The 14,398-nt window shown below is 42.9% G+C and overlaps 1 long non-coding RNA gene across 6 annotated transcripts in view; it reads right to left on the bottom strand.

Annotated features, from left to right (window-relative positions):
- The window catches only part of LOC102167681 (uncharacterized), a 310,638-nt gene that overhangs the window by 89,571 nt on the left and 206,669 nt on the right, over positions 1 to 14,398 (bottom strand). For 2 of the 6 annotated variants that reach the window (XR_014831404.1, XR_014831401.1), the window contains exon 1: positions 4,865 to 5,055. This is a non-coding gene — a long non-coding RNA (uncharacterized LOC102167681). Of the gene's footprint in view, positions 1 to 4,864; positions 5,075 to 5,954; positions 6,145 to 7,030; positions 7,334 to 14,398 lie in introns of those variants that run through there. The other 4 variants (XR_014831400.1, XR_014831402.1, XR_014831399.1 and 1 more) reach the window with 4 other exon arrangements.

Genomic DNA, 14,398 nt, shown 5'->3' with positions numbered 1-14,398 from the left:
TCATCTTCCTATCGTGTGTCCCCATTAATACAGAAAAGCCACGTTTTCAGTATTGGGTCTTTCCACAATAGCCCTTCTGGCCCACCTTAGCTCAAGGCAGAGAGAAAGAGAGCAAGTAAAAAGAAAAAGACACCCTGCTTTTGCCTCTTTGGAGTTCTTGATGCTCTGTTCCATTCTCCAGCTTCTACATGAGCTACTTTTCCATTCCTTCATTTGTAGGGTTCCTTCAGTGCTTATCTGGGAATGTACCATGTGCCAGACATTGTGTTGAGAAATCTCTCATGGTATCTTATTTGTGACTATAAACTTTGAGGAGGGCACTGTCTTCTCTGGTGTACAAATGAGCAAATGAGGCACAGAAAGGCTGAATAACTTCATGTATCCTGCCCACAGGTGAACCCATGGCTCTCCAGCCTCCCTCCACCACAGACTACCTTTCCTGTCCCACATTTGCAACCATCATTGATGCTAGAAATGTGCCATTATTATACCCTGAAGAGACGGCATTTCCCCCATATTCCATATATTCAGATTGAGGTCCCATGGACATTCTGGAATAAATGAGAACTTAGTACCCCTTAGACTGTAGTAATCTTTAGTAATCTACTTTGCCTGCTGAGCCACACCACAATTTCCAATGCCAAGTAGAACAGTTCCCTCTGAGAGGTGCTGTGTCCTTGCTGGTGCTTCTAACAAACAAAACAAACTATAAAACTTTGCAAATCTGTGAATAGATGGTGCCCAGAGCCTAACACAGTGTCTTGTGCATATTAAGTGTTTGATAAAGATTTGATATGAAAGAATAAATGAACAAAGGAGTGCCTCTGAAAGGTCTCTGAGGCTTCTCTGATCTTCTCAGGTTATTGCTGTTGATACGGACTTGTGTGAGAGGAAGATAAACAGCCACCCAGGCATATTGTCCCTGTCCTGCTCTAACGGTAGCCTACTGTGGGGGTGTAAGGCACACAGTTCTCTGTGGAAATGCTTCTTTACATTCTTGCTGAGCATCTGTCTGAGATTCCCCACAAAGGTTGGTGGAATTTGTTTTTAGGATTACCTGACATGCATTAAAAGCAAATGACTTCACAGCAAACACTAAGGAGCCACTTTGTTCACTGTCATTGATTTAATGGGGATCAGAAAGAAAATCACGTGTATATCTATTTAGAGAAATTTTGTTTTATTTGTTGAAGGTGGAGAAATCTCCAAGACCTACTTCTTGACTAATTAAGTTACATATAGGTGAAAGGAATTATGTAGCTAGTGATTTGCAAGTGTTCAGACCCTTGAGGAAATATATGTATGGATTTTTCCACTTCAACAAATATATATAAGTAATATGAATAGGTCCATTGTGCCTTTATTATGTGTAGGTGGTTAAGAATCAAGGTCAAATGTAAAGATTTCTCTTTTACAATTTTTTTCCCCTCATAATCTGCCTCCTCTTCCCATCCTCCACATCTTATTCTACTCTCCTAGGTCTTAGGCTACTTGAACTGAAAAGATTGTACAGACAAGCCACAACCAGAAGGCAGTTTTCATTTACCTCTAGTGGGCTTGGCACTCTGAGTCAGGACATCTTTTGGATCATTTTGTTACTGTTTCTGCAGACATCTCTGCCTGTCCCTCTTCTGCTGTGCTACCTTACCTGCTTGTGATACTTGGAGTGGCCTTGACCTATGCTCTAGCAGTATTATAAACACTTGAAAAATCCCAGGTGAAAACTTAATCAGCTCACTAACCACCACTGAAAACTCTGTGTTTAGGTCAAATTGCATTTAATCTATAGATTAATTTGGAGAGGATTGCTATCTTTTCTTTCAATAAAGTTTTATAATTTATCTTGATAAAGATTTGCATATCTTTTGTTAGTTTTTTTTTCTCACGGCTTTGCTCCACTTTAAGTTGGCATCTATTTGGACTTAACATTTTTTAATGGTTACAGATGTACAGTAATGCTACTGATTTGGGTATATGGATCTTGCCAAGTTGTTATTCATTTAATAGTTCACATGGTAGACATTACCAGGTCTCCCTAAGCACACCAAAAACCCCCAAACAAAACGAAAACCTCTACACCTCCCAGGTACCCTGCAGTTAGGGTACATGTGACCAGGTGAAGCCAATGAAATGGGAGTAGAAGTGATCTGGGTCATTTCCAGGCTGAGGTGGTGAAAAGCTCCTATATGATTTTTTTCCTCTCTCTCTTCTCCTGCTGAAACAGGTGTGGACACCTGGTGTTGATAGAAGAGCCTGGGTTGATGAATGACTGCATGGTAGAGTCCCTCAGAACTTCAACAGACTACATGAGAAGGAAATAAACTGCTGTTGTGTTACACTGCTGATGTTTCAGGATTAATTGTTAACACAGCATAATCCAGCCTCTATTGACTAACACAGTTTGTCAATAGATTCCTTTGGATTTTTCATGTGGACCTTTATAGCAGCTGTGAATAATGAGTTTTGTTTCTTCCTTTCTAATTCTTAGGTAATTAAATTTTCATGAATACCAAACTTAACAATTAATGAAGTTGACATGATGTTACATTTTGTAGATCTTTAATTAAACATTTATTAATTTTGATTTGCAATTTTCTTTTGTGTTCTTTTAGTTCTCAGACATTTGCTAGGCCCTTAAAATTTTGACAGGCCTCAGGCCCTGCGATAAGAGGGCTTAAGCGGTAACAAGGCCTTGGATGTTACTTTGAGAACTTAACTAGTCTAAGAGCCTGCCTTCTCAGAATGAACTTATGTAACAGGGGCACAGAGAGCCCCAAAGTAACAATAGCACCATGAGAATCCCATCAAATCAATGCTGGAAAGCCTCCCTTTTTTCTAGTTCATCCTTTCCTTTAGGAGGAGAATCAAAGTTAGTTTTCACTCTCCCCTTCTCTTGCATCTGGAATTTGGCGAAGACTCTGAATGTCTTATTATTACCATCTTAACACTGTAGGTATGCTCTAGTTCAAAAAGGTCCAAAATAATAAAACCTGACCTTATCAAAGAATATATGAATTGGAGGATGGTAATTTACTTGACAAAGGGTTCCCTGCTCCACAAAATAGATTCAACTTTGGTGTCCCTAAAATAGCCAGTTCCCTTGGTGCATGTTAAATATAATTCAATTTACAAAAATTCGATTTGCATATAACCTTTTCAGTAGCACATTCATTGTGCAAAGCAATGTACACTTGTAATTGGCTGCAAATTGCCAGGAGACCACCTTTGCACATATTGTTCCTAGATGTGCAATTTTTTCTTAATCTCCATGGGGTAGAGGAGTGGAGTGGCTAAATTTCCAGTTGTTTATCTGATCCCACTGACTAAGCTGAGAAAGGACATTTGCCAGTTATTTGAGGGAAACATGTGCTATGTACAGATTAATGTTGTGCACTTGGAAACAGGAGCTGTGGGAAGGTTAGGAGAACTGAAGGTGGATCACCTGGCTGAGTTTGCGGTAAGAGTAGCGCTGGGTTGGAGAAGATCTCTTTATCTTGGTGGCCTGACAGGCATCAGGAGAAAGTGAAAAGCAGCAAGGGACAATTTAAGATTCTGGTTTGGATGTCATTTTTCCCCGTGAGGCAGTGGGCCTGTAGGAGCATTTTCCAGGGAGACAAATCTAGTCTAATGACCTGAGCCACGTGGTTAAGCAACGTTACAGCACCCCCACCCACGACATCAACCTGACCTCAGAGGTTCTGTGTGTCATGGGTTCCAGCCACAGGAGTATAGCCAAGATACTTACTTGGCAAAGAAAGTATGGCATTTTCTCATGTGTTATGTAAAAAAGCAAAGTGGCATCTTTTATGGCAAACTGAGTTAAAGTAGATTATTGCCATGATGCCAAGTTACACCTAAAACTCTTTTCAACCTGAATATTGAAAACCCTGCCTGACACATCACACAGTTTTCAAAAATGATACCTTCTTCATGTATTCCCACAGCGCCCCCCTCCCCATGTCAGATGCCAGAGCCCTTCTCTTCTGATTAGGAAGTTCCTACTGGGATTTCATCCAGGGTGGCTAACAGCTCTCCTTCCCTAGGCTAGCCTGCAGGGTGTGCCAGGCACGAGGCAAGAGTCAGATCCCTCCCTCCCAGAGACACTGGCTCCTCCACCAGCTTTGGGGAGGATGCACTGAAAGGAGCTGAAGAAGCCTATCTAAGACCTGGATGGTTGTTGTTGTTGTTGTTTTTTCCTTTGGTTTTTTTCCTACTGGAGGAAATAACTCCTGATCCCCAGTTCAGCTGAGCAGTCTCTCTCACACTGCAAGTTCAACTCCCAGAAGGCAAGGCTTGGTGCCTTCTGGTTCTGAGGCAGGTGTTCTAAATTAACTACTATAAACTCCTGGGCGCAGAGCAGTTAACAAGTTGAAAATGCGACTTTCTGCTAAACCAAATAAGAATACTGTGATATTTCTTAGAATTCTTAGAACTTCAAATTTAGGGTAGCTGATTGAACACTTTATCCCAGCCCACCTCTCAGCATTATTAACTATTTAACCAAAATTTATTTTTGCCGCAGCGGGAGGCAAGACTGCCACCTCAGGTGTGCAGAATGTGCTCCCTACAACTGTGGGTGTTGTTAGCAGAGACCATTGAAGACACTGCCTCTCAGAGTTAGCAGCTCACAACTTGCACAGCTGTGCCCTGTAGTGCTGGCCCCGAGAAGAGTAAGGCTGATCGATTTCTATCTAGATGGCCTGAATGTGGGGAAAGAGGACAGCCTGGGGTGCAGACTGTCCTGGTTTGCAGCTTGGCCATTTATAATCTATGTTATTCCAGACCACCCACATGGCCTCCCCCTCAGGAACCACACACAGCAATGTTTGACTCAGAGATGACTAAGGAGATGAAGTGGAAGTACCTGGTGTGTTGCCCATCATGGCTCCGTTTCCTCCAGTGCTGCTGAAAGCCGGGGATGCCCAACAGCCAGGCTGAACAGGTCACCATTCACCCCTTCTTCATCTGGTTTGATCCCAGAGGCCGAGGAGATAATGAGAAGGTAAGAGAAGCTGGTGCACGGGGGCGCTGAGGCTCCCACGTGGTCTGCGTGTGCGGTGCCCGGATGTGCTAAACTGAGGACACGCCCCCTCACCCCGAGGCCTGCAGAAATGCTTACCCATATTTTTTCTATTTGCCTGAAACCCGGTCATTTCCCTGGTGAGGGAAGAAGATGGACAGCAGGTGGGATGGGTGGGGCGTGAGGCAGGGAGGGCACATGTGCCCTTTCCAGTTCCCAGGAGAAAAATATTGCCTGGGAATGGTAAAATGTGGTAAGAGATTTTGAAATCTGTATTTTTATTTCATTTATTCTATGCTGTGTTCCCTTTCCTTTGTGGCATTGTAATCAACAGGGATTAGGAACACTGAGGGAAGGGCTGCTCTTGAAGGAGGCACTGTGTGTGTGTGTGTGGGGGGGGTGCTCATTAGTGACCAAGTGACCAGCCCTCCCCAGAGCCTTCAGAAACCGAGAGGTCAGAGTTTGGCCCCTGTTGGCCTCCTTCAGGAAATTAGAACCTAGAATCTTCTGGATTAAGTCTTGATCATTTTATTTGGATGAAGAAGCGCATTCTCTCCTGTGCACTCAGACATGGTGGCTGTAACAGATGGGTGGATATACAGGCCTCCTCCAGCCTGCTTTACTCTGCAGAGAGGTGGGGCTGGAGCCATAAGGAACCATGGAATCCCCCCCTTTGTCCAATGGAGGGACTGGATTCAGATGCTGCTTTCCCTTTCCTCTCCACCTTCCGTGGGAAACTTTGAACCTGAAGTCATAGCTATTCAGATTCAAGGATCCTGCACAACCAGGAGAGAGGCATCTCAGGGCCCAGCCCTCAGCCATGCTTGGCAACACGAGCATTCATCTCTTTTCCCTGGAGAGAGTCAGGGCTGTCAGTCCTAACCATGTTATAACACCCAGGGAACTCCAGAGGGGTCCCAAAGCAGCTCCTTACCTTGCTCAGAGTTCCTCCTGCATCTCAGTTGATCAGAATTGACTTCATTATCGTAGGCTCAACAGTTTCCCTGACTCTCCAGCCAGAGAGAGCAGAAATAGTGTGCACTGTGGACCGAGCAGCAGGAGACTGACCACCACCAGAGCAGTGTTGACTCAAGCAAGGCACAAAACCTCCCTGGGCCTGTTTACTTTAAAGCAAAAGAACAAACAAACAGAAAGATGCCCATGGCTGAGAAGTTCAAGTGAGATGTGGATGTGAAAGCATTTTGTAAACCACAGTATATCGCATGGATGAAGAAGGCGATTATTCTTCTTGGGAGGGCATGGGTGCTGATAGGAGGCTGGCCTGTGCTTTATCCTACTATCATAGAGACATCAAATTAGCAGCCTTTGGAGTCCCACTTACGTTGTCTTTATCCTCCCCAGGGCTTAAAAATATTTAAAATTCATTGCCAGTGTTAAAAAACCAGGAACTTTTTATATTAAAGAAATGGACTTTCAACTTCACTTAAAAAATTAGACCTGGCAACAGTAGCCACCTTGAGCTGCAGCATCTGCCTCTGAACAGAGTCATGTGCTCACTATTTCAACACAGTCTCCATCCCTCCTAGTGTCTTATACCTCCGCCATTCCATCCCCTTGTCTGCTTTGCCCTGTGGGCATCTGAATTTACAACCCCTGGCCCACTAAGAGTTTACCTGGGACAGTTGCCTCTTGCTTCCCAGTTTATTTTCACTGCCCCTACCATTACCATTCTCCCTTCCCATGGACAGGAGACTTGCCTTTTCTGAAGCAAGTAAGGAGGAAAATTGGGGGCTAAAAGGAATGGCATGGAGGACTTCTCCATAAAGCACCAGCCAGAGCTTGTTTTGGAATGCTCGTTATTTAACAGCTGTTCCAAGAGGTCCAGATTAAGTTTCTACCAAGCAGCATCTACTCAAATATTGAGAGCAGTGTTCTGATTAGCTGTGGCTCTGTAATCAGCCACCCCAAAGCTTACTGGCTTAAAATAATTTATTGATTTGTCTGACAGTTCTGTAAGTTAACAAGGCTTCGTGGGTAGTAATCACTTACTCTATTTCATCCTACTGCAGTCATGCAGTATGTAGGGTTGGAGTTGTCTGCAGGCTCAATGGGGCTGAAAGTCCAAGGTGGTTCATTCACAAGGCTGGCAGTTGATGGTGGCTTGGAGCACAGATGGGGCTGTCCACTGGAGCACCTGTGTGTGGCTGGGTCTTCTCACTATGTGGTAGCTGGGTCCCAAAAAGTGTTTCAAGAACTCCTGGAAGATGATGCAAAGCATCTTCTGCACAAGCTTCAGAAGTCACACAGTGTCACTTCTGCCATATTTCATCAGTCAAATGCAAGTCACAGAACCTGCCAGATGCAAGAAATAAGGAGTACACAAAGCATGAATAATGTAAGACATGATTTCTTGAGGGAGCCCTCTTTGGAAACTCACCACCACAGGTAGCATTGGTGAGGCTGGCCCTTATTTCACAGCTCCTTTCTTATATGGGTTTTTCCTTTTTTTTAGAATAACTCATCTCCTCTCCCTTCAGCTTTCCCCAAGGTAAGATATTAATGAGATCATATTTGAACTCCCTGACAAAGTAATGCCTCCTTATAAAGCATACTATTATTATCAGCCTGCCTGATCTCTCCCCCTGGAGTCCCCAGAAGACAGGATGAAGGACAATAGTGCATATATCTTAACAACAAACAAAACTTCATTAAATCCATTGAAATAACACAGACATTCAGATTTAGTACAGATCAAATCCTATTACCAACAAATTATATCAAATTGCCTCCCCAAATCTGTAGAACCAGATGTTTTCCAAGCCCTACTTCCTTTAGGCAAACACCCAAAGTAAGCAATGTTAAGGACTACCAAAGAATTAGAACATCTCCTGAGATTTGTTAGGATGGGATTTGACCCATTTTCTTTTAGTCATAGGTTCCGGCATCTTAAAATCAGGAAGAATAAACCTGCAAGATTCATAAGTGTGAGCTGACTGAGAGATGGGTCTCATTTAGATAGTAGAAAATACATCTTCTGCTGCTGGCAGACACCCCTTCCCAGCCCTGGGGGATTCCCACCAGATTCTCTGTTCAGCATCTGGGGAGTTTGCAGTGTGAAAGCCTGTCTGGCACCCCACTCCACGTCCAGAATCTTCCCCTAGGAAAGAGGGTAAACTCAAAATAAAGGTATGAGCTTCAGAGCATGTAAACTTCTGGGGTAGCAGCAGAGATGTTGGCATTCTGACCTTTCCCCACATTAAGCCTCTGCTTTTACTTTTTCTGAAGACACATAAATCTTAATAATTTCCTGCTTATTTCCGCTCAAAGTCCCTAGGTGTTGCATTAGGATTAGGCCAGGGGTTCAGCCACCTAGGAATGCTCCTGCTCCTGTAGAAGGCAGCCCCTCTTCCAATACAAACATTCCCCAAAGCCATGAGGGCCTGCCTTCCACCCCCTGAGCCTTCTCCTAAGCACTCCCATTTCTCATTTCAGGAGATATCTTTCCTTCTCCATTTCAGGTTACAACATCCCAGGCATTCAGTTCCAGCCATCGAAGATCTCTACCTTCTTTCCTTCCCTTTGGGCAGGATATACTCAGGCAAAGGGAGGAGCAGTGAACACACAGGAACTGATGGGAGGCGATCAGCCTTTTCCTATGGTTTACAGAAACATGACATATCTAAAATTGGAGACCCTTGGTACTCTTAGCCAAGGGCCATTTGTTCATGCCATCTTCATGTTTTCCTCTCTCCCAAATTCATCCATTTATACTTTTTTTTTTATAAAGAATGTCATCCCTCTACCCTCCCAGTCTGCTTCCAAATTAACCTTGCTAAAGCTACAGGCATCCCCTAACTGACTCCTTTGTCTTGGCTCACAGCAAAAGCCCAGGTATGCTGCATTGTTGATGATGTCTAGTTTTCTTCTGATTTTGTTTCTCATGAAACAAGCACAGGCTGGGAATCTGCTGAAGCACCAGAGATTCTGCTAAGTTCTGGGATCCAGAGTGAACAATACCACACAAGAGGAAGCAGCTCTGAGGACAATCCTTACCCAAACTGAGCATAGGCTTTCTTGTGGGTTCATCTTGCCCATTCCAGTAGATTAACCAGCACTTTAAGAACAAGAATCAGGCCTCCTGTTTCCATTTGGACCTCTCTGCACCAGCTAGCACAAGGCTGGGCCCACCGTGGACATTGATGGCCAGACGGCAGGTGGTCCCAGGCTGCACCCTCAAGCCAGAGGCTCCCTCTTCTTCCACAAGGACACCAAGTGCTGAAGTTGAGTTAAGATGCCCTCAAGGATCTACCTGTGAAGAATGTCCTTAACTCATGGTTTGTAATACAAGGAGAGCTCAACTAGCTTTGAAGTCCATGGTCAGAATTTGTTTCTTGTAGCTTAAGTATGCTTTAAAGATAAACTTTATTTTTACAAGTTGGAGATTCAAGATAATCCATGTGTAACAACCCTCTTTCATGTTTGCACTGGAATACTCTTTCTTGTTTTCTTGGCCTTGCCTGTGTCATGCAGAAGTTCCTGGGCCAGGGATTGAAATCACACCACAGCAGTGCTCCTGCAGTGACAATGACCCAAGCCACTGCAGTGACAATGCCAGATACTTAACCTACTGTGCCACAAGGGAACTCCCTGGAATATTCTTTCTTAAATGGCCTGGTGTCAACAATCCTGAGTGTAAGGTGGTGCCTTCAGCCTGTCCTGTGATAGCCTCTCCTGAGCCAATAGGAGAGCCATGATTCATGATGTACCATCAACCTTTGACAACTATGAATCACAGCAGAGATTAACTTTTCCCAAATTCTTTATTCGAAACATAAATCTGCTTATCTCCTTGGGAGTCTGAGCTTGTGAACACTGTTTATATGTGTCTGGGAAGGAAAGGGTTGAGAATCATATCTTAAAGATGACCTTATGCTCAAGGTACCCACACAACCACTGAGAACAACTACAGTGCTCACTGATGGTTCCTCCATGAGGAGGCAGAAGGCTGACAGGTCTTCATGTCATTTGCCTAAGGAATTTTTTGCCTCTCCCCATTGTGACAGAGATGGTGTGCTAGCTAGGGTACAGTAGGAAGCTTGCCTTTTTAAATTGTCATTTTATTGATCATAATATATGCCAGTAATTACCTCTTCTGCTTTATGTATTTTAATTACTTGCCTTTTTCCCCCTCTGCCTTTGAGTCTCTGGGTGATTGGATCAACAAGGGTGCAACTTCAAATAATTCTAATAAAGGAATCAGTCTGTTATGATGTTGGCAAGTTGACCCTCTTTATTAGAGCAGCTCCAAAATGAAAGTCAGTCTTAAGAGATGCTGCTTGTGGAAGCAGAGCTCTTGTCTTTTCTGGACTTAAGGACTGTGAGTGGGAATTGCTCCAGGATGCCTCTTTGAGCAAAGTAAGGCAGGCTGCAGATCTGTGGGCTGCAGTATGTGCTGGTGTCTGTGTGCTTCATGTATGCACAATCCAGGTACACCTTCCCCAGATGGGAACAACAAGGCTGCCTGCTTTTATCCAGACAGTGGAACATACTCTAGGTTGGTAAGCATAATTCAAAACAAAGATCATCAGCAATCCAAGTTCAAAAGGAGCTGCTGTATTTTCAGAAAACATTCTTCCCTCCCCTCTGACTTCTGTTGTCTATTCCCTGCAGGCTCTGGGGATGCCACATTGTCACTGTCACTTAGGGAAGGGACCAGTGGAGGAGAGAAGAGATGTGGTCCCTGTCGAGGCTCCAGGGGTTGCTCCTTGCACTGACCTTCCCTCCCCTGCTGCCCTTTGGCCACCTCTCCAGAGCGGAGTCTCACATGCAAGGCAACTATAAGTCAGGTGGTTCTGACAGCATGTGCATGCAACAGCATGTCTCTCAAAGGCAAGATCAAGTAAGAGAAAACTAAGCTCACATCAGACCTCAGAACCAGAAGACACAATTATTTTTAATTCCTACTTCTTTCTGTAAAATATTTTAAAGAGCCGATTCCTTTTTTTAATGATTTTTTTTTCCAATGATAGCTGGTTTACAGTGTTCTATTTTCTACTATACAGCTAGGTGACCCAGTCACACATACATATATTCTTTTTTCTCACATTGTCATGCTCCATCATAAGTGACTAGATATAGTTCCCTGTGCTATACAGCAGGATCTCATTGCCTATCCATTTCAAAGGCGATAGTTTGCATCTATTAACTCCAAATTCCCAGTCCATCCCACTCCCTCCCCCTTCCCCTTGGCAACCACAAGTCTGTTCTCCATGTCCATGATTTTCTTTTCTTTGGAAAGGTTCATTTGTGCCACGTATTAGATTCTAGACATGAGTGATATCATATGTTATTTGTCTTTCTCTTTCTGACTTACTTCATTTAGTATGAGAGTCTCTAGTTCCATCCATGTTGCTGCAAATGGCATTATTTTGTTCTTTTTATGGCTGAGTAGTATTCCATTGTACATCTGTCCCACATCTTCTTAATCCATTCATCTGTCAATGGACATTTAGGTTGTTTCCATGTCTTGGCTATTGTGAATAGTGCTGCAATGAACATGCGGGTGCATATGTCTTTTTCAAGGAAAGTTTTGTCCGGATATATGCCCAAGAGTGGGATTGCTGGGTCCTATGGTAGTTCTATGTATAGTTTTCTAAGGTACCTCCATACTGTTTTCCATAGTGGTTGTACCAATTTACATTCCCACCAACAGTGCAGGAGGGTTCCCTTTTCTCCACACCCCCTCTAGCATTTGTTATTTGTGGACTTATTAATGATGGCCATTCTGACTGGTGTGAGGTGGTATCTCATGGTAGTTTTGATTTGCATCTCTCTAGTAATCAGTGATGCTGAGCATTTTTTCATGTGCATGTTGGCCATCTGTATACCTTCTTTGGAGAAATGTCTATTCAGGTCTTTTGCCCATTTTTCAATTGGGTTGTTGGCTTTTTTTTGGCTATTGAATTGTGTAAGTTGTTTATATATTTTAGAGATGAAGCCCTTGTCAGCTACATCGTTTGAAACTCTTTTCTCCATTCTGTAGGTTGTCTTCTTGTGGGTTTTTTTTTTTGTTGTTGTTGTTTTGTTTTTTTATGGTTCCCTTTGCTCTGCCAAAGCTTGTCAGCTTGATTAAATCCCATTGGTTTATTTTTGCTTTTATTTCTGTTTCCTTGGGAGTCTGACCTGAGGAAACATTTGTAAGGCTGACGTCAGAGAATGTTCTGCTTATGTTCTCTTCTAGGAGTTTGATGGTGTCTTGTTTTACATTTACATCTTTAAGCCATTTAGAGTATTTTTGTGCATGGTATGAGGGTGTGTTCCAGTTTCATTGATTTACATTTGGATGTCCCACTTTCTAAGCACCACTTGCTGAAAAGACTCTCTTTTCCCCATTTTATATTATTGCCTCCTTTGTTGAAGATTAATTGACTGTAGGTGAAAAAAAGCAATTCTGAAAAACTCTTTGTATCTTTGTTACATAATTAAAATAAACAAACATATAGTTTATTTCTTTAAAATAATGTTTTAACATTATGTCTGTCACCTTATAAGGCATATAGTTTTATTTTTACTTAGCAGTTGAGGAAACTGAAACTCAGAGGAGCTAAGTGACGTTCCTGAAGACACACAGCAGTTAAGGCAAAGCCAGGATTCCAATCTTCCTCTTCTGTCTTCAGGATCAGTTCTTTCCAAACATTTTTTCCCTCTTGATTCTTTTCTTATTCCAGGCCTATTTTTCTTTTTATTTCATCAGGAATCCATACATCACGCTAATGTTATAAAACCTTTTCCTCTCTTAGATGCCACTTTCAGAGACTGATTTTCTTGGGTGGTTTTTGGGAAATCATCTCATTCCAAAAGGGCTGCATCACACATGTCCCTATGCAAGAGTCTTTGGTCTGTTAATGGCTCAGGCTGCAATGGCAGTCGAAGGGAACTCCATCCTGTGCCATGAATGCTCCAGGCTTCTGTCCCACTGACCTAGCTTCTCAGGCTCAGGGCTTGCTCTGGGATTTTAGAGGACATTTATAGCTATCTTTAGGTATTTACTATATGCCAGGGTCTTTGCTTCATTCTCTTCACATATTATCTTTCGTTTCCACGAGAACCCTATTCAATATGGATGGATGATGATCATCATCCTCAGTTCAAACGGGTTCAGAGAGTTTAAGCCAATGTCTATGCAGAGCTGCAATGCATTCCGTCTCTAAAGCTCCAATTTTTTCTTTCTTTCTTTCCTGTTTTGATATTAATTCCTTGGTACAAGACACCCAAAAGATTCCTGTTACCTTAATGGCTAAAAATATGGGAAACATCAGTGTCAGCACACTTCAGGTCACCCTTAAAGCCAGGGGTTGAAGCCTGAAGCCCAAGGCTCACAAAAGCTAAGTCAGACTAAAGGGTATGAGAATCAGGAATCCCAGATTCTGACTCCAATACTTTAGCTAAGCACTAACCACCTGCGTGACCTTGTGCAAGTTGCTTTGCCTCTCTGAACTTTCATTTCCTCACCTGTATAATTAAGAGTTTAGAGGAGGGGCTCTCTGAAGTCCTATCCTGTTCTAAGACTCTCATCACACACCTATTGGGGCATTTTTTTTTCCAGAACAATTCTGCCACCCGGAGTCTTATGAAGCAATAAGACTCAATTCCCTATAACCACAACATTCAGCATTCCCACTTCCCCAAAGCATATGGCGCCATGGATGCCTGCCAGGAAGCACTGTGAACAGAAGTGAGGAATGGATGAACATCAGCAGCAAACATGTTGGGTTTGTCCTTCTTGTTGTCCTTACCACTGAGCATCTATAGTTGGTATAGGAGATGGTCCTTTTTACCAAGTAGTTCAAGGATATGCTCTCTGTCTTACTGGAGTTAATAACTTCAGATCTCCTTTACCTTATGGCTCTATCAGCAAAAGCGTCTGGCCCCAGTCTTCTTTTTGGCGTTTTCTGTTTCTCAGTGTTTCTCCATATTTGGTACACTACTAAAATTTTTTTAAACAACTAGAATTAAAAAAGAGAAAAGTATGTAGGACCTAGTCTATCATGTTGGCCCCTGAGGGAAGAGTTGGATGAAGACCTATTTCATACATGCAAGAGAACTGTCAAGTGAAGCAAGGAGGAACGGATGGGAAAATGATTTGATTTTGGTGTTAATCAGCTTCTCTGTTCTTTCTCAGTCCTTCCACCTCCATCCTAATTTTACATTTTATTGTAAAGGCTTAAGATCCTGATGGAGAAGGGGTAGAGTATGGGGATATAGAGAGGGCAAGGAATAGAGCAAATTAAAGATATTTCAAGAGACATCATTTGGCACAGAATCTATCAGAATTCTGATCTTCAGAAGTCAGACTTTCATTTTTTAAAGCCTAGATTTGGTTTGGTTTTGCTGTTTGTTTCATTTTTGTCATGTGCA

Source organism: Sus scrofa, chromosome 16 (genome assembly GCF_054392235.1).
Source record: "Sus scrofa isolate SSC_HxYL_T2T_F1_AM1 chromosome 16, Sscrofa_HxYL_maternal_Yorkshire_Landrace_v2.0, whole genome shotgun sequence".
NCBI lineage: Eukaryota > Metazoa > Chordata > Mammalia > Artiodactyla > Suidae > Sus > Sus scrofa.
The sequence above is the reverse complement of the archived record's forward strand: the minus strand, read 5'-3'. Positions and strand labels throughout refer to the sequence as shown.